General features: G+C 32.5%; 1 protein-coding gene across 1 annotated transcript in view; it reads right to left on the minus strand.

Annotated features, from left to right (window-relative positions):
- LOC129249782 (apolipophorins) overlaps positions 1-279 on the minus strand; it is a 38,367-nt gene extending 38,088 nt beyond the window's left edge. Inside the window, exon 1 of the mRNA XM_054889413.1 lies at positions 133-279. The gene's annotated coding sequence lies outside the window, so the exon portion shown is untranslated. The remainder of the gene's footprint in view (positions 1-132) is intronic.
- Positions 280-19,339: the final 19,060 nt, after the last annotated feature.

The raw sequence follows: 19,339 nt of genomic DNA on the forward strand, positions 1-19,339 counted from the left end.
AACAAGGAAATGTTCGCAGGATTATTTGAGGTTGGCTACTGTTTTCTTTTTTATTATCCTCAACCAGGAGTACAAGTATTCACTTATCCGAAAATCCATTTATATATGTAAATGATTCTTTATTATGTATACCTTTGGACTTTCTGTATCACTATTTTAATTATGAGCCTGATACAACTTTTGCATTCAGATATCTATAGATTTCGGGGGTATAGGAATTTCAAAAATAATAGGCTGGCCGCATTCACCGAATGCAACGACAATCTAAAAGTAAGTCATAACTTTGTCGCTTTGTATCCCTTATATAGACTTGCTGTCTCACAGAAAATATCTTAATGAAATAAAAACAACAATTCATTGGTGAATATAAAATTGAAGTTAAAGAATTAGAGCCTGGCACTGTTGCGCTTGTCATCTGGATCTGTGCTTGTGTGTAGATCTCAAAGTGAGAACCAATGTGATTAATACCCATATTCAAATTTATGTAATGGTATTAATATATTTGTACATGCATATATGTATGTACATGTATACACACATTGATGTATGCATATGTTGCTTTCCCTTGTCAAGGGGCAAATAATAGGGCTGTGCTAGTCAATGCCTCCTAAAGCGATTTCCCTGGGGCTGATGTTCCGCTCTTTATCCATGTTCGTATGTATGTAGTCATGTATGCGTATGGGTTTGCATCCGCTTATCATCTCAATTAAAGTTAATACTAAGTTGTGCACACTAAAACTCTTAAGGCTGCTGGGAAATGAGAACCAGTGAGGCATACATAATACATTGATACTCGTTTCGGAGCTCAATAGCATACTAATATTTAACGCTCTCACTTCAGAGCCAGCTTTAAAAAAAGTACAGCGCACCTCAATAGGCGTATGTATGCATATACATATATATGTTCTTAAGTATTCTTGAGAGAATTTATTTACGAGTGTACGTATGCGAGCAATGAATACTATTACAATATATGTTCACAAACCGATCGTACCGAATCATGTCTATGTGTACATATTATACACCCATATGTATTTGAGTATGTGTTCATGAGATCAATATTTCCTATCAACACACACACCTCTGTCGATACATTAAAATTAAATAAATGCTATATGGAGACCACCACTAACTGAAGGTTAGTTTTAGTTAGTTAGTTAATTAAGCATTTTCGGCATAAAGTTGTTTACGTTGCGTTGTAACAACGTATTTACTAATGAGTGGACAGTATCACAATCAATTGGAATATATAAAGCAAGACCAGTATGGAGGGTCTTTGCAACCGTTGCCGCATATTCCACTTAAAGTCCAAATTAGAGGTGCCATAACTATAACGCCATAAATTTGCTGATCGAACCAATATATGGGCAACACTGTAATCTATTATAGGTGACATGCCATAATTCCGTAGTCATAAGCATAATGCTGAAAACAGTGAACACCGTACGGAGTCCCTTACCGCAGTCCCTTACCTTACAAAAACTCACCACTGAGAACAACTGCGTTCTTTTAATTACATATTTACACAATACATCGGTTTGTGTGTGTATGTGTTTGGTTGTATCTACGTTGCCATTGATATTTTTGCTTACACACTTTTTCACACATCCGCGTTATCAGTTACAATTTTTCATTGTTTAATAAACCAAAGCCAAAAACCAACAAATGCAAATAGTTCATTTATCTATAATTAACATTATTCAACAGTATTTTTAAGCTATTTTAACAAAAATTATCATTTTTCTAAGTTTATTTTGTAAATGATTTCTATATGTACTGCTTGGCAACACTGTGTGGTGACAGAGCAATCAGCTTAAAGGGCATTACGGGATTTTTTAAAAATCGTGAAATAAAATCTACTGTACTACGATACGGAAGGAAGGAATTTTTCATTTACATGGGGTTCTCATTAGTTTGATCGTAACAGCTGACAGGGGATTGCGTTTACGGTGTTCACTGTTTTCAGCATAAGCCTAGAGACCAATGGAATTTTGGTTTTCACCGTAACCATAACCAGTTGCATTATGTTGCGGTGCGTTACATTGTGAATTGCTGCATTGTGGCATACATGTTGTTATCTTTTATTTAGTTTCTGCACTTTGAAATGCACTATTAATTGTTGGCATATGTATCGTTACGGTTAATGCTTTGGTTTAGGTTATGACGTTATGGTATGATACCTCTACTTTGAGCTATAAATATCGGTATGGTATGGCGCCTCTACTTTGAGCTTAATCCTTGAAAGATAAATTAGTAAAAATAGCCGAAATTTTGGGGACAAATAGTTGTTTCATACATAATTCTGGTGCGAGTGAATACAATAATGATGTAATCGATAGTTCTTTCTACATTTTATACAAAATATAAAATTGGGGAAATCAAATGAACTGAAACATTTGCTATTAAGCTAATATGTATGTGCTTGAAGAAGATCTGCAATACAATAAACAAAATAAATTTTCTTTTTAAATAACAATTTTTTTTATTTTCATCTTATTCATATTCATCTTACTTATTTGAAAATTCTTCTCTACGCTTTTGCGTTTCAGTCTCATATCATACACAAGCGTGTATCCTGCAACGTTCGCAAATGTTCATTACAAAACGTAAACATTGCGAGTAAATGTCACGTCAGGTAACTATCATACGGAGTTGCCTACTGAACAAGCCTGAACAACTTCGAAAGCCGTAATGGCTGGAAGGGGTGTCGTCGAGTTCAAGCTTAGCTGAGAAAATCGGGCATGAGCTTAAAATTTAGCTTAAGGTTACTACATGTTTTGGCTATGTATCGACTTTACGCCATTTTTAAACTCTGCATTAGTCGGAAAAGCCTGAGTGGTAAACCTAAATATACGAGTATATTGTGAGCAAATATAACACCCAGATTATATAAGTAGATAAAGGTATACAAGGAGAAGCAAACTAACAAAATAGGTGCTTTCTCCCGTCTTTATATAGGGTGGGCCATGTAAAATTTGCTTTTTTAATTCGGCTACAAAAAAAAACCAATCAATATTTTTTCAAACTTTTTTTTATTTTGAAGATTTAACATTGTCATTTATGAATGAAAAATAATATCATTCAAATGACTGCCACGACTGGCTTTAATGTAGGCCATTCGATCAACCCAATTTTTAAGCACATTTTCGATTGTTTGGGCTCCAATTTCATGAATGGCAACTTCGAGTTCGCGTTTTAAAGCATCAATCGTCTCTGGATGGTTCGCATAGCATTTGTCCTTAACGGCTCCCCACAAATAGTCCAACGGGCTTAAATCACAGCTCCGAGGTGGCCAATTGATATCGGAATTTCGGCTGATTATTCGGTTTTCAAAAACGGTAGCCAAAAGTTCGAGTGTAACTTTGGCAGTGTGACAAGTTACACCGTCCGGTTGAAACCAAATGTCGTCCATGTCATCCTCTTCAATATTTGGAAACAACTCGTTGAGCATGTCGGCCATTTACTGTAACCGCGGCTCCTCGCTCATTTTCGAAAAAAATGGCCCGGTGATGCCGCCAGACCCAAAACCGCACCAAACAGTGACTCGTTGTGGATACATTTGCTTCTCTACAGTAACGTGTAGATTTTTTGAGTTCCAAGTCCGACAATTTTGCTTATTGACGTAGCCACCGATGTGAAAATCAGAAAAAAAGAAGAAGACTCATCACTTTGGAAATAGGTTTTCAATATTTCCCAATTTTGTTCAAGCGTAAGCGTCCCATTTCGTAAATGTGAAACCTTTAAGTAAATTATGAACACATTTGACATGTCATTTGTGTTACCATTCTCAAAAAAATAGGTGGTTCAAAAAGCAAACGCTGTATGGCCCACCCTGTAATTTAGGTATGTACGCTATGAGTGATATGATCGAAGCCATGACATGAAAATGCTATTTGACCTAATGATAATCTTAAAAAATGCCCTTAAATGTTTCCCTGGTCATAACAATCAAGAAGTAATAATTTTATGAAAATAATAAAAAGTATTCACACGATTTAGGGCAGCTCTTAGTTAGTATACTTATGCATATGGTACAAGAGAAAATCAGATTTGGCTGAGCTTGGAACGCAAAACACCCAAAAGAAGGGTGTATTTACACAAATTTTTTTACAGGAAAGTAAAATACATAAATAATTAAATTGATTTTCTTCTCAGTTGGATTTTTCAATTAAGTCACTACATCATTTGATAGCTAAAATGTATATTACATACTTTTGAATGTTACACATGTATATACATATATATATGTATGTATTTATACAAATGATTTTTCGATAAGCAACGTCACAATCCTATCTGGGAAACAAGTATTGAATTCTCTTTCTTCAACAGAAAAAATTACAGTTCATCAAACATAGGCTTCTCTGCGATCTGACAATCAGTCCTATTTCGTGATACACCAGCATGTTGATATACTATATGCAGCGTAATTGAGTAAATAAAATAATGTTTTTACTATCGGTGGTAATTGTTAAACTTATTATTTTTTAGTTCAAGATAATATTACATAATATATTGTAAATTATTTTAAACTTTACTTTTCTTTAGATTTCAAGCATAACTCACAAAAATAAAAGACATATTACAAATTCAACAAAACAGAAATTATTCGCAGTAGGTTTTGAATACTTAAACTTCCTCTCTGAGCTTTCTGGAGTCATCAAGTGATCCTGCTTATTCTTATGAGATTTCGTGTCGAAGATTTTCATTTGCAGTTTCAAAATTTGTTCCTTTAAAGAAATCAGTAGCCAAAGATAGGCTACCATGGTTTAATTTTAGATTATATATATATAATATATAATTAGCGCGTACACCCCTCTTGGGTGCTTGGCCGAGCTCCTCCTCCTATTTGTGTTGTGCGTCTTGATGTTGTTTCACAAATGGAGGGACCTACAGTTATAAGTCGACTCCGAACGGCAGGTATTTTTATGAGGAGCTTTTTCATGGCAGAAATACACTCGCAGGTTTGCATTGCCTGCCGAGGGGCGACCGCTATTAGAAAATTATTTCTTAATTTTGGTGTTTCACAGAGATTCGTTCACTCTGTGAATTCCGAATGGTAATCACGCACAAACCCATTCGGCTACGGCAGCTGCCAATTCTAGGTTAGTGAACTTAAAAAACACAACAAATAAAGCTTTCAAAACGTTTAAGCTCAGTAATTTAAAGTAAGACTATGGACAATTTCTTAAATTAAGGAAGGAGTTCAACTCCTTTCACAATTTGTTATTTACACAATATATGCTATCTATCTCGACTCCACATCTTGCCATAAACTTAATGGTACATTTAATAACGCACGCGGTATGTATATGAGATTGACAGATATGACCATATCTCTGCATGGCGATTAAGGTTACTGGGCTGTTGCATTAATAGTTATTTGTCTGCAAGAAATTGCATTTTTTTGTGCAAACTTACATTATTCAAGTCTCCTCCCTATCTGACAGAGAAGTTGATACCAGTAAGGTCTCGCAGACACAACAAATTCATCGTTCCAAAATTTAATTACCTACCATCATCCAGATTATTTTTCATTAGCGCTGTTAAAGTGTGGAACTCATTACCCGACACTGTGAAGGCTGGACTTAACAGATTTAACTTCAGGGCACAAGTCTATAATTACTTTAAAAGTGTTTGATTGCATTAAATTTCTCTCTACATTCTCTAATTACTACTTTTGTTCTTTCTTTTCTAAATCCTTCTTTTCTTTTCCTATTGCTTCTTTTCTTCTTATTATTATAGTTAAGTTAAATATATTGGATTGATTCGTAAATGAACTGGTGTAAAATTTAGATTAAGAAACTTGTATGTTAAAAATATTCCAGTTGCTTATAATATTGTTGAAGTACTATTAAAAGACCTTAGTCTTACTATGTACTATTTATATAAAAAAAATAAATATGAAATAAAATATGAAATATTGAAACGAGACTAAAGCCCAATTCTTCTAAATAGTTTCTAGCATTTCATTAAAAGCAAAAGAAAAACCACTGGTTTTCCTGTGAGTTTAGAATTTGCTGGAAATGCTTTTGATAACCCGATGTTCATGTGACTTGTTTGATCGTTTTTTTTTAGAAAGTGTATGATAGATATGACACCACGCTATTTCCTACCATACCAACTTCACCTTTGCAAACTATCAGTTCCTTTGAGGTTGGTGATGGTGATGTGCTTCTAGCGATTTCTAAACTTAAGCCCAGCGCTAGATCAGGTAGTGACTTTACTACTAGCTCGTTCTTTATTGTTGATTTTCAAAATGTGTTTAAATAACGGAACTTTCATTGGTTCATGGAAACTTTGCTCGATTAAACCAGTCTATAAATAAGGTTATCGGAATGACGTCTGTAGCTATAAGCCTATTATCAAGCACAGCACTATTGCTAAGTTATTCGACCACATAATACAAATGACGTTATTTGATCACATAAATAAGGCTATACTCATTGCCAGCAGGGATTTGTCCCCGGCAGGTCGTCTTGCTCTAATCTCGTTTTACCTACTAATCAAATGGTAAGTGCGTTTTAAAACTGTTCCCAATTAGACGCAGTTTATACAGATTTTTCGAAAGCCTTTGACAAGGTAGGCCACTCAATACTTTTGTATAAGGTGGATCACCATGGAATTAGAGGAAATCTCTTCAATATCTTTCACAGTATCATAGAAGATGGGGTCTGGTATACCGCAAGGAACTCATTGCATCCCATTGCTGTTTACAATCTTTATAAACAACGATCTCGCATTGAGTACTGTTAATTAATATGGAACCCATTCTTCGAGATTCATTGGATTCATCGAAAAGGTACAAACATTTTCACAAAATTACCGTTGTTTAAAACGGGCTGGCAAGATTATTCTGCCCCTTATAGATAAGTAAGTCTTTGTCTACAATATCATTAATGGTAATATCGATTGCTATGAGTTATTAAGCCAATTTTAAGCCATACTTCTTTTTATAGTCTAAGGATTAACTGTTTTTTGTAACCTTTTTAATAAAACAACTAATTTAATGAACCTCTTGCAACATGAGCGATTGTGTAACAATTATTGTAACGTCATTAATTTCAATGAAAATATTGTAAAATTTAAGCTTGGTCTGTTTACAATACGTAATTAACTGAGTTAGTTTGTAAAAACATTTTCTGTAGATTTAAGTAAATATTATAGATAAAATGTACATATTGCTCTCCATATTATTACATTATGGTCTATTGTTAGACTAAAAGTAATACTCATGTTATATAGGTTATCTTCGTCAAGTTGGATGTTGGATGTATATGTTGGACGTTAAACTTGGAAATCGACATTCGTCCAGCAGCGTCTGAGAGACTCAACGTACTCAGATGATGAAGCAGCTACGGTGAATAGTGTGCACATCAAATGCTCAGAATGATGAAAGGAGTCCATTCCTGTATCCGTCTGTCCGTGCGCACCACAACTCGAACAAAAATTAATGTACCACCTTGATAAAAAAGTTCGGGGATATATTCCGAAAATTAAAAATATAAATGTATTCCTTAATAGTGATATTATCGCCTTCAAAGTAATCCCTTCAACTGCCAGTGTTTGATTCAGCTCTCAAAACATATCTGGTATAGCTATCAGAGCCGCTTTTGATTTTTCCATTACCCCTTCTCGGCTATTAAAACAAGTTCCCTGTTGTTGTCTCTTGATTCGATCAAACAGAAAAAAATTACAGAGAGACATATCAGGTGAATTCGATGGCTGTTCGTTTCATACTTCGTCAAAAATCACGGATAATGATGTCACTGTGCGATTGTGCGTTATCATGGGGCAACATTTACGAATAGTTTTCCCACAAATCCTTTCATTTTTGTTGAATTGCTTGACGTTAAGGGGACAGATACCTGTAATTTTTTTTTTCATAAGATGTTAATAGATATAATTCTTTAAGAATATGTCAAAACAATTTTAGAACGTAAATTTAAGTATTTCTTATATTATAGATCGTCAACCGTGACGACTCTATACTTTGCGTTCGAGCGCTGGGAGAGGTATAGTTATGTATTCAAACTTTAGACGCGCTTTTCTCAAAACTATATGTTTCGAATTGGCGTACACGATAACTCGAAAAGTTATCGACCGAAATATAATTTTTTCTAAGCAAAAATAGTAGGAAAATTCGCCCCAAAATTAATTTTTTTTGAAGCATTTTATTCCGCGAATCTTTTTTTTTTATTTGTTTTTAGTTCATATACTCGTAGAAATTATGCCATTAATAAACAAAAAAATTTCTGGTTTTTTGTATTCAGGTCACTGACGCCGATGCTACAATGCCCGCCGGCTGAGAAGCCCCGCTGCGACCTTCCTGGAAGAATTGATTAAAATAAAAATAAAAATTATATTATTTTAATGTATAAATAGACTGTATGCCAAAATTGAAAAAAATATATTGACTTCTTCGTTTTAAATAATTTTAATGAAATTCTGGGAAAATATGGCCGTTTACAGGTATCTGCCCCCTTAACGCCTCATAACGCTCAAATAATAGTCCTAATTGACTCTAACCTTCTGGCAAAAATTCGTGATGTACATTACCGTTGTAATCCATAAAAACCGTGAGCATCGCTTTCTTTTGTAACTGAAAACGATCTTGGTTTATTCGGAATTCTCCACTCACTTTCTTGATGTCTGGATTGCATGTACTCATAAACCCACGTCTCCTCTCAAGTGATGATGCATTTAATTAATGTTGCGTCGGATTAAGCTAAAGAAATAATGTCAAATCCATTTTTAAAACTATAAAAAATCTAAAACACGTGAAGAGGTAGATTTATTCAAACATAACTTTTAACTTTTACAAATGTAAAGCCTTGGCGATAAAATTTTGGTTGGAATGATAACACAGATATAGCAACCTAAAGAGTCATTCGTCCCCTTTTTAAAAGCCGAAGGAGGTAATCTATAGAAAACTACAGGGGTGCAGGAGCATGCTATATGCCAAAATTATTTCAGGTGCTTTTTCTAACCAAAGTTTTCTTTTCCCAACACTGGTTTTGTAAAAGCAAATGGACTATTATCAATTTTCTTGAATTCACACCTTACTTCTCAAACAGCTTTAGAGAAAATGTTCCTAGTGATGTATTGTATGCTGATTTCAGTAAAGCATTTGACAAAATATGTCACGCATTGCTTATTTATATACTCGATCTTTTTGGTTTTCAGCGTTGTTCTTAAAGTTGATTTCTTCCTAACTATACTGTGCTTCTAGCATAATTGAAGTTTCTTTAAATACTCCAGAATGTAAATATATTACAATGGATACCAAACTTAATTTATAAATCAAGATCCATAAACATTTATAAAGTAAGATCCACGAGTTACTAAATCGCTTTTTAAAACTCGAGTAAGACCAATGTTGAAAGATCGTCTGGACCTTGAAATCCCAAATTTACATAGCTAACCATTCAAAAACAATTTTTACTTTTTACCTTACTTTGCCACACAGAAGCACATTGTCCATCACATTCGTGGAAGTCTTTCAGAGTGTTCAGCTATTTTAATTTAGAAAGGACTTTACTCTTAAATTAGTATCTTCCAACTGAACTGAAACGTACTTTTTCTTTTCATTTTGTACTATGAAGTCCGCCATTTCAGAAGTATGCCTTCAGATAATGCTACTAGATTCTTCAAATAGGGAATCTAATCAGATATTTTTTACTTTTTTACTTGTATGGCGGGTGTCTAAGACTGCGTTAAGATAGGGCAAATGGTATTTCTTATTATCAGCGGTTTCTCTTTTCATGTACTCCGTTCCTTGCAAAGCACAAAATGTATTGCGCGAGTACTAGGCCACTCTCCACTTCCCGCGACCATCTCACCAAGTGTTATGAGCTGCCGCAATAAAAGTCGTTTTATCTGAACGCACTCTAATCATATACTAGAAATTTGTATAGTTTTATGCTTACCACAAAGCATACGGCCGCTTGTGACCATATCCTCAAATTGAATATTTCGGAGTGTTTTAGCTAAAAAAAATATTATACATATGGGTTAGTGTCGAATTTCCGATCAATTACTTTTTACGTTTAAAGTTTCATTCCTTTGTTAATTAAATGAAACAATCTAACTATATTAAAATGCTTTAACTAAATTTTAAATTATTTATTTATACGAGTATAAGAAAAAATTAGGGATATTCCTCGTCGTTTCTTGTTCATCAACCATTGCTCTCTTACATGGATTTATTCAGAATTTAATCCCAAAAAATGTATTTTCTTACTTACCTATTGATTCTAATATCTTCATGTTATGACAAGAAACCTTATTGCAATTTCTTAAATAAATATTTTCTTTGAAATCGCAACGTAACATACAATACAAGGTTATCATATTACATTAAGTAGTAGTATGTAGATACTTATAAAAACTACAATTGTAAAACAAAACTTGCGAAAGAGGAATGTTAGTTTTTAAAGGGATGTCTTTATTTGTACAAAAAGCTATTAACTTCATAGTTGTTCGCTTAATAAGCCAAAAAATATATCCTAAACGAAATAGAAACTAAACTTTTCATAAGCACTTCTGTATTTTCCAAACTGTCCTGTACCTATAAGCTTTCCTTTTGCCACAAAAAATATTATACATATGGGTTAGTGTCGAATTTCCGATCAATTACTTTTTACGTTTAAAGTTTCATTCCTTTGTTAATTAAATGAAACAATCTAACTATATTAAAATGCTTTAACTAAATTTTAAATTATTTATTTATACGAGTATAAGAAAAAATTAGGGATATTCCTCGTCGTTTCTTGTTCATCAACCATTGCTCTCTTACATGGATTTATTCAGAATTTAATCCCAAAAAATGTATTTTCTTACTTACCTATTGATTCTAATATCTTCATGTTATGACAAGAAACCTTATTGCAATTTCTTAAATAAATATTTTCTTTGAAATCGCAACGTAACATACAATACAAGGTTATCATATTACATTAAGTAGTAGTATGTAGATACTTATAAAAACTACAATTGTAAAACAAAACTTGCGAAAGAGGAATGTTAGTTTTTAAAGGGATGTCTTTATTTGTACAAAAAGCTATTAACTTCATAGTTGTTCGCTTAATAAGCCAAAAAATATATCCTAAACGAAATAGAAACTAAACTTTTCATAAGCACTTCTGTATTTTCCAAACTGTCCTGTACCTATAAGCTTTCCTTTTAACGAGCGTAATTTTACAATATTTTTTTATTTAATTTGGTTGAGTATTACAAAAAGTAGGTTGAGAGAAAACAAGTCCTATTTAACAGACCATAATCATTATTTTACAAGTACTTTATTTAACATTATACCTATGTATAGGTAGTTAGGTATGTATATATAGTATGTATACGTTTTGTAAATTTAATACTTCTTTCTAGTTATAGATTGAAGCAATGCCCCGTTTTTCAAATTATGTATATTTGTTTAACGAAACTTTTATATTACGACGGCTCCCTCCAGAGCATATGCCAGTTGGCAGCCAAATTATCAAACGGAATATTGAGCGGTGTTTAAATTAAATCTACTTCGGATTCTGCCATAGCGAAGATATTCAAATAGGCTTTTGTTTCTCCATTAGATATTTCCAATATTGTTTGTAAACCAAAACGAATGAGCCGAGTAATAAATCTTTTTATTTGTATTTAAACGCTCCACTATTACTTTTAAATTCTTCTTCTTACTTTTAAATTATTTGCCGATATAATGGTAAAACTAAAGTGCTCGTATCAGTTATCTTCTTCGTTTGCATACGGCTACATTGCGAATTTAATCTAGAGCAAGGCTTGTGACTCTTACGCGCCAACAAAAAATAAGCATATTCTTATATTATTGAATTTGAATATTTTTATATTAGTTTTACAAAACGACAAGAATTCTTTTTACAATTGTCTTACTAATAAAAACAGTTTAAAAGCGCAACTTAACAAATAGTATAAGTTTATCATAATTAGTTAAGCAGTACATTTTACAAAAATTAATCATACTCCTTTTATTTTCTGAAGGGGTTACTAAAAACATTCTAAAAAAATTAGGAACGAAAAAATTCTTAAAGAACTTTGAAATTTTCATATCCATGCTCAGTAAATGTGCTACTAATACTACATAAGAACTTTTGTAACCATATTATTTGTGTGTATGTAATTCTGTAATACTTTATTATTTAGTTAGATTAACTTGAATGAGTATTAAACAAACTTGTTGTAGAGAAACCAAATCCTATTTAATAGACCATAAGAGCTATCTCACAAGCACTATATAATGAATAATGTAATAATAAACGTAATATAAGTTCTTATTAGGTATGAGTATTTGTGTATACGTTTGTAAATTCAATAAATCCTTCTTCTTGAGTTGTTGATTGAAACAATCCTTCATTTTTCTCATTTTAATATGCACGTCGAAGAAAATATACAAGTGTATTTATGTAAAGACTCTGTGTACTCTATGTTGTGTACATATATAAGTAGTTGTTATGCAGACGATCAATATACATATAAGTTTTCATATGTTCGAATTTGACTTCTGTGACTCAGTGAATTTTTAGAAAGATATATGATATTCTATCTATTTAACTATTAAGTGACTAATATTCGTAAAATTTAAGTTTTATAAAAAATTGTGTATTGCATGGATAATTTTAGGCACTTAAGTTTTTAGAAATACATACATCCACATTCATTCTTCGATGAATTCCATTTGCGTTCTTCCTAAGCGTTTAGTATTTGATTTTACTTTATTCTCATTTTATAATATTTCATAATATTTTCTTATATCCATACTAGTATTTAGCTTTTTGAATGTATAATTATTTTTTAATTTATTATTAGGACATTATTGTTTGGTTTATATGATTTATTATAAATGACTATGTATGCATTATACTTAACACGACAAAAAGATTTTAAATATTATATCTCTCAAAAAAATATTTTACCAAAATATGAAAATTATGTAACCTGCCTTCGTCTTTTTACAACAACGACAAGGATGTGTAAGTGCAATTTAATCCTAATGAAGTAAGCGAAGTTGAACTTAGAAAATTATACAATAGTGCGGGAAGCAAGCTTAAATTAATGGCTTCATTTAAGAAACCCAGTTTCCGTAACACTAAGCCTTTAAGCTCAATATCGTATATAATAATATAATAAATTCGTTTATTCGCGGTCCAAAAGATATAATTTTGAAACACAAAGAAATACCCTTTGGCTGTCAATCACTTTTTCCCAATAATACCTTTGGTTTTGACGATAATGCTTCAGTAAATTTAAAAAAAATTTCATAAATTTTATAGTTAATTCTTCCACTTAACAGAGTGCGAGGTCTAGCATTAGGGCCTATCCTTACCGTATTTCATATTTCTCTTTTCCTAAGTGAAGGTAGACCATATACAAAATATCATAAAAATTGGAGCATGTTACTATTTTTGGTCCCCGCTTACATGAAGGTGTCACATTGTAGGACGAATGCTCATGCCTAGACATAATAAAAAAGTATAATAAAAATAAAACTTACACGCATTTACCAAAAAGCGGGTGCGGCACTATTCATTTTCCAAAAATTTGGGCATGGATATTGACCTATCTCACAGAAATAAGTATATGTGCAAGGGTATTTGCAAATGAAAAACTGTAAAGAAGCAGGAGAAAGGTTCAACCAATAATTTTTTTTATATATTTAGGAAGAATAGGAACAAAAAATTATACAACAAAAATTCAACTTGACTAAACTTATTAAATTAAAATAACTTCATGTGAAATAAGTACATGCGCATTGGCCTTTCTTTACACTTTTTTTTCAACGTTTCTAAAACTTTCGATTTACTAATAATTAATATGTTTTTCATTTTGAGAAAGAACATTATTTATACGTTTAGGCTTAGAGTCTGTCAAGTTTTGAAGAGTGGGATAGGCTATCTTATCCGGTCTTTGATTGTCTCAAACTACCGAGCATTTTTATAAATACGGGCCGACAATATTCCCCAGAGGTCCTCAATTGGTTTAAAATCGGGACTTAGTGCTGGCCAATCCTGAACTGAAATTTTTCTTGACGATAGGAAGGCCTTAGTTAAACAAGCCGTATGGATTGGAGCGTTGTTTTGCTGGAAAGCCCAGTCGTCTCCGTATATGTTTCCCGCAAAGTCAATGAGAACATCCTCTATTATTTCAACATAGAATTCTGCGTTGGTTCTTGTCGGAATAAAATAAATTGGAGACTTTCCACCATGTCCGAAAGCGGCCCAAATCATCTAAGACTAGCCACCGTTGTTCCGTTTATGGCGCGTTTGCCGTGGTTGCCTAAGGTGCAGCCAATATTTCTGGCAACCATCTGGACCATCTAAGTTGAACTGTTTTTTGTCCGAAAATAAAACGTTTCGGAATTCGTTAGTACAAAATTTATATTTTCCGGCAATTGCTAAACGAGCTTTAATGTGGCGTGCCGCAAACAATAATTAAGCGTTCCGTCCTCGACCAAAATTTGATCTATTCGTCTATCGGTGACCTTAAAACTTAAATGGTGTTTGATTTTCTTGCAAGACATTTCTTTTTGAGCAGCCAGACAACGAATTTCTCGTTTGCATGTGCTGTCGATGTTAGTTGAATTTTTAAGAAAGTTACTGATGGTATTCCTATCCCGATTTACTCTACCAGCGATTTCATAAATACTTTTGCCATTTTCGCTTAGATGCAGACTTTGGCATACCAAATAAAAATGTACCGTTACTATCAACAAAGACATCGGTATAAAAACTTTGCACATATACTTATTTCTGTGAGGTATTTCTCCTATTTTAAGTACGAAACTTCCTTGGACAAGGAGTAATGTATGAACCAAGTTTAACTGAAAAATAATAATTTGGTGAAATTCTCGTGCGAACGGATTGACATGAATAAATTAGCTTATCTCATAACTCTGAGCATTTTTTGTTATGTGAACAAAATTTTAATACCCTTGGACACAAGTACGGGTATAAAAATAGTAAAGAAAATAAAACAGAAAGGATAGTCAGCTGGCTGGTTTTCCAACTAAAAACTAAGCTTATTGATTGTACCTATACGTATCGTATTTAGTTACGCTACGTGGCGCACATTAACCATAAGGGATTTATGAAATAAGTTAATAAATTAAGGCGAAGTTATTTATTAAGCAGTTAAGCAGTTATTTATGATTATATTTCAATTATAAATAAATATTTTATTATAAAGAACATGCATCCTCACGACTTTTTACACAAGAAAATTGTTATACACTATATTACATACAAGTGTATTATGCAATTATGAGCTTCTAAAATGCAATAAAAATACATAAATCAATAGATTTGTTATTAATTAGGTTGACAATATTAGGAATAATAATGCTATGTGAAATTTAATAAAAACGCAATGTTTAAGAAGGCATTGTAGCTGGTCAATTGTATTTATGGTGCTTAAACCCAAGCTCCTTCTCCTGTTTGTGGTGTGCATCTTAATGTTTTTCTACCTATAGTTTTATGTCGCCTCCGGAGCTTTTCGATGGCAGAAATACACTCGGAAGTCGAACGCTATTAGAAAAACTGTTTCTATCATTTGGTGTTTCATTCCCCGGGCACTACCGTGTAGCATTCGGTTACGTACATATAGTCCGGGAGCCAGGGGTCATCATTTCATGGCGATTGATTTAATTCCAATGGATGACGAAATCAACCGAAGCATTGAAAATTCCGTACGCCGCCGAGATGTATGAACGAAATGATCCTTTCTTGCTTCGGCTGACGGTCTTTCCACCGCTATAAACGCTGCTGACCATCATTATTATATTTTCATATGTGTCCAAAATTATGTAAAAAAATTTCAATTGGCATAAAGTAGTTTTACTTTTTAATTTATTTTACAAGTTCGCCTGTTCAGCGGACGTATTTTCCCCCCTCTACGGCGCGGCTAACTATTTTTTTTTTATTCTACTAAATGTCAACAATACACAAAAAAAATTTCAGCCGGTGTTAAATGAGTTGTTAAAAATTTGTTTTCGACACGTTTCGCAGCATCCCACGCACGTACCCGCCGCTACTGGACCAGTTGATGGTTGGTTTCGTCATTCATTGGATGGCATCTGGCTTCAGAATTAAAATCAGTCGGCATGAAATGATGAGGTCAAAATGACCCCTGGCTCCCGGACTAAAAATTATGTAAAAAAAATTTCAAGCGGCATAAAGTAACTTTTCAATTTTTTTTACAAGTTCACCTGTTCAGCTGACGTGTTTTACCCCCTCTACCGCGCAGCTGACTATTTTTTATTCTACTAAATGTCAACAATACATGGAAAAATTTTCACCGGTATAAAATGAGTTGGTAGAATTTTTTTTCCGACACGTTTCGTACCCTCCCACAATCACACCCACCGCGGGTGCGCCAGCTGACGTTCACTTTTAGTGGAGCGCCCGGGGGTTTTGAGCTCGGATCTCATAGGGACTGAATGAATTGCCATGTAACCAACAGGATTTTCTTTTGTATGCTCTAAATTGTAACTTCTACCAATATTATATAGTGCAATTAATTTTTTCATTGTTTAAACAAAAAATATGAAAAATTAATATATTGGAGCATAATATTTAGTTGGAAATAATTTTTTTTTAGTTGTACGTTAAATTTTACTTAAATAGATAAAGACAAACATCTTCCCAACGTTCCATTTTATTTGAATGGTCGAAGAGACCTTGAGCAGGTAGTCAAACTTTTCTGGTATTGCAAGTGATCAGACTATTGATGAAAGGAATGAGCTTCGAAGGGGGTCCTTTTAAACGAGGTGCCACTGAAAGTGTAGTTTATAAATGGATCAGAGGAGTTAATATATTTATAGTAAAGGTATTATTGAAAGCATAGAAAATTTTTGTGACATATCTTTCAATAAAAGTCATCAACACAGATTCTACAGATGTTAGAATAGAAAGGCATGGTATCGATGTAAAAAGATTGGTAAACTTTTTCAAAGAACATAGTCCTTTTCCTGATACAGATGCAATTATGTCAATTGCCACTGGAATTACCGGTGATAAAAGTATAAATTGTTACAATGCTTTTGACGAAGGTTTAAAAGTTATGAAGAAAATCGAAGGGAAAAATGTGCGCGAATTGAAGTTATTAAGGAAAGATAAAATAAATTCTCTATTGGCTAAAACTAATAACATAAAAATTCATGACAATGTTATTCCCGTTGATCCATTGTTGCTGTTTCAACGGATTTGTGTGTTGAAAAAAACAAATGATGAACTAAAAACTTATATGAATTATGAACTGGCACCATATCCACTTGCTCTGTTAGAAGATGGCCAACTGCGAAAGACAAAAAAATCAACTTTCTACGAATTATTCCCGGAAATTCAGATTAATTCATTATGTTATTGATGGAGGCATGTTGTTATATCGTTGCAAATGGCAATTAAATGAAACATTCAAAATGAAATGCGAACATTACGTAAGATATTTGAGGAATAATTATAATAACGCATACGTGGTATTTGATGGATATAAGAAGGACAGTATTAAATCTGCTGAAAGGAATCGTCGCGCACTAAAAAATATAAGTACAGATATTGAATTTGATGAAAATATGCCATTAAAAATCGCTCAAGATAAATTTCTAACGAATAAAAAAAATAAATCTCGCCTAATCGAAATGTTAAGAATAAAATTAGCTGATAACAATATTTTTAAATGCCAAGCGGAAAGCGATGCAGATAAATTAATTGTTGATACAGCAATTAGCTTAGAATCTCAAAATATTGTTGTAATTTCTGAAGACATTGACGTCTTGGTTGTGTTAATGGCATTGGCGCCTACTGATCGTGAAATATATTTTTTAAAACCATCTCGAGGCAAAGTTAACCAACAAATATTTTCATCGAAAAGTTTAGAAAAATCTCTACCAGCATGTAAAGAACATTTTCTATTTTTACATGCTTTCACGGGCTGTGATACTACTTCTGCGTTTTACAATAAAGGAAAAATTAAGTTTATCAAAAATTTTGAGAACGGGTTTACCACAAATCCAGATGTGGTTAGGGAATGATTTAATCATCGAAAATTGGGGATGGAACTATTCCAATAATACCTATCATCCAATATTTACGAATCAATTACCTGCTCCGGAAAATTTATTAAAAATGTTATTTTGCAATTGCAAAAAAGGATGTGGAGCTGCATGCGGATGCCGAAAAAGTGGATTATACTGCAGTGTAGCATGCCTACAGTGCAACGACGACAGCTGTCTAAATATAGCGCCTATGATTAACATCAGTGAAATTGAAGATGATATTTGAAAAAATGTAAATTTTTCAATAGACAAATTTTTTTGTTAATTATTTTTTTAATAATTAATTCGATTTTACTTTTATGCTATAATAACAGAAAACAATTTTTTTATTTTTTTTTTTTGTATGCTAATTATTTAAATAAACAAATAGTTTACGTAATATTTTTTTTTTAACATTTAATGATTCTTAATCTATTTGTTTTTTCTGTTGCTTCCACTTCTGTTACAAAATAAATAAATTCTACAACGTTATTTGCATTATAGCACATAAGTTATTGCAATCATAAATTTTTGCTATTTAAAAATCAAATGCACAACTTTTAAATAGGTAGAGATTATTATTTATGTTATTCACAACACATTTTCGCAAAGATAATTTAATTTCATCTAGTCCCTAAGACATCCTAGGTTTTAATGTTTTTAACGCTCCAGACGCTCCACTATTTCGTTATTCATGAAAGCTAAATCACAAGTATAGTCAAGAATTTAACGGTATAAAAACGCAGTCCAAACTCGACCCCTGTACGATAAGCTCTATCTATGTATTTTGACTTGCTTACAGTTTTACTTAAATATATTAATGAAAAACTATTTATTTATTCTTACTGAGGTACGGACAATGCATTGGCTTAATGTAAAATCCGAACTTGTATATTCTTATAACTTCTTATTATGATTCACGTACATATAATATTTTTATTTGTTAATAAAATAATACCTAGCCGAAGGCCCCGGCAGCCAGTGCTTATTTTGTAAATGTAATAGTTATTAATAAGTAACTGTTACTCTTTTAAATAAAACAAAAATAAATAAATATAATAAAAGCATTAACATATTATATGGGATTTTGCGTAAATGGCTATATTTTCTTTGTTACATAAATATATTTATCAGTAAATATATGTGTGTTATTCAAAATTATTATTATATAAATTATGTACATACATACTACATAATTTCTTTAATAGGCCACGATGTGCATTTGCTTTAATATATATTATAAAAACAAATTATAGCGCATAAGCGGCTACTCGGTGAATGATG

The sequence above is a fragment of the Anastrepha obliqua genome, chromosome 6 (assembly GCF_027943255.1).
Source record: "Anastrepha obliqua isolate idAnaObli1 chromosome 6, idAnaObli1_1.0, whole genome shotgun sequence".
NCBI lineage: Eukaryota > Metazoa > Arthropoda > Insecta > Diptera > Tephritidae > Anastrepha > Anastrepha obliqua.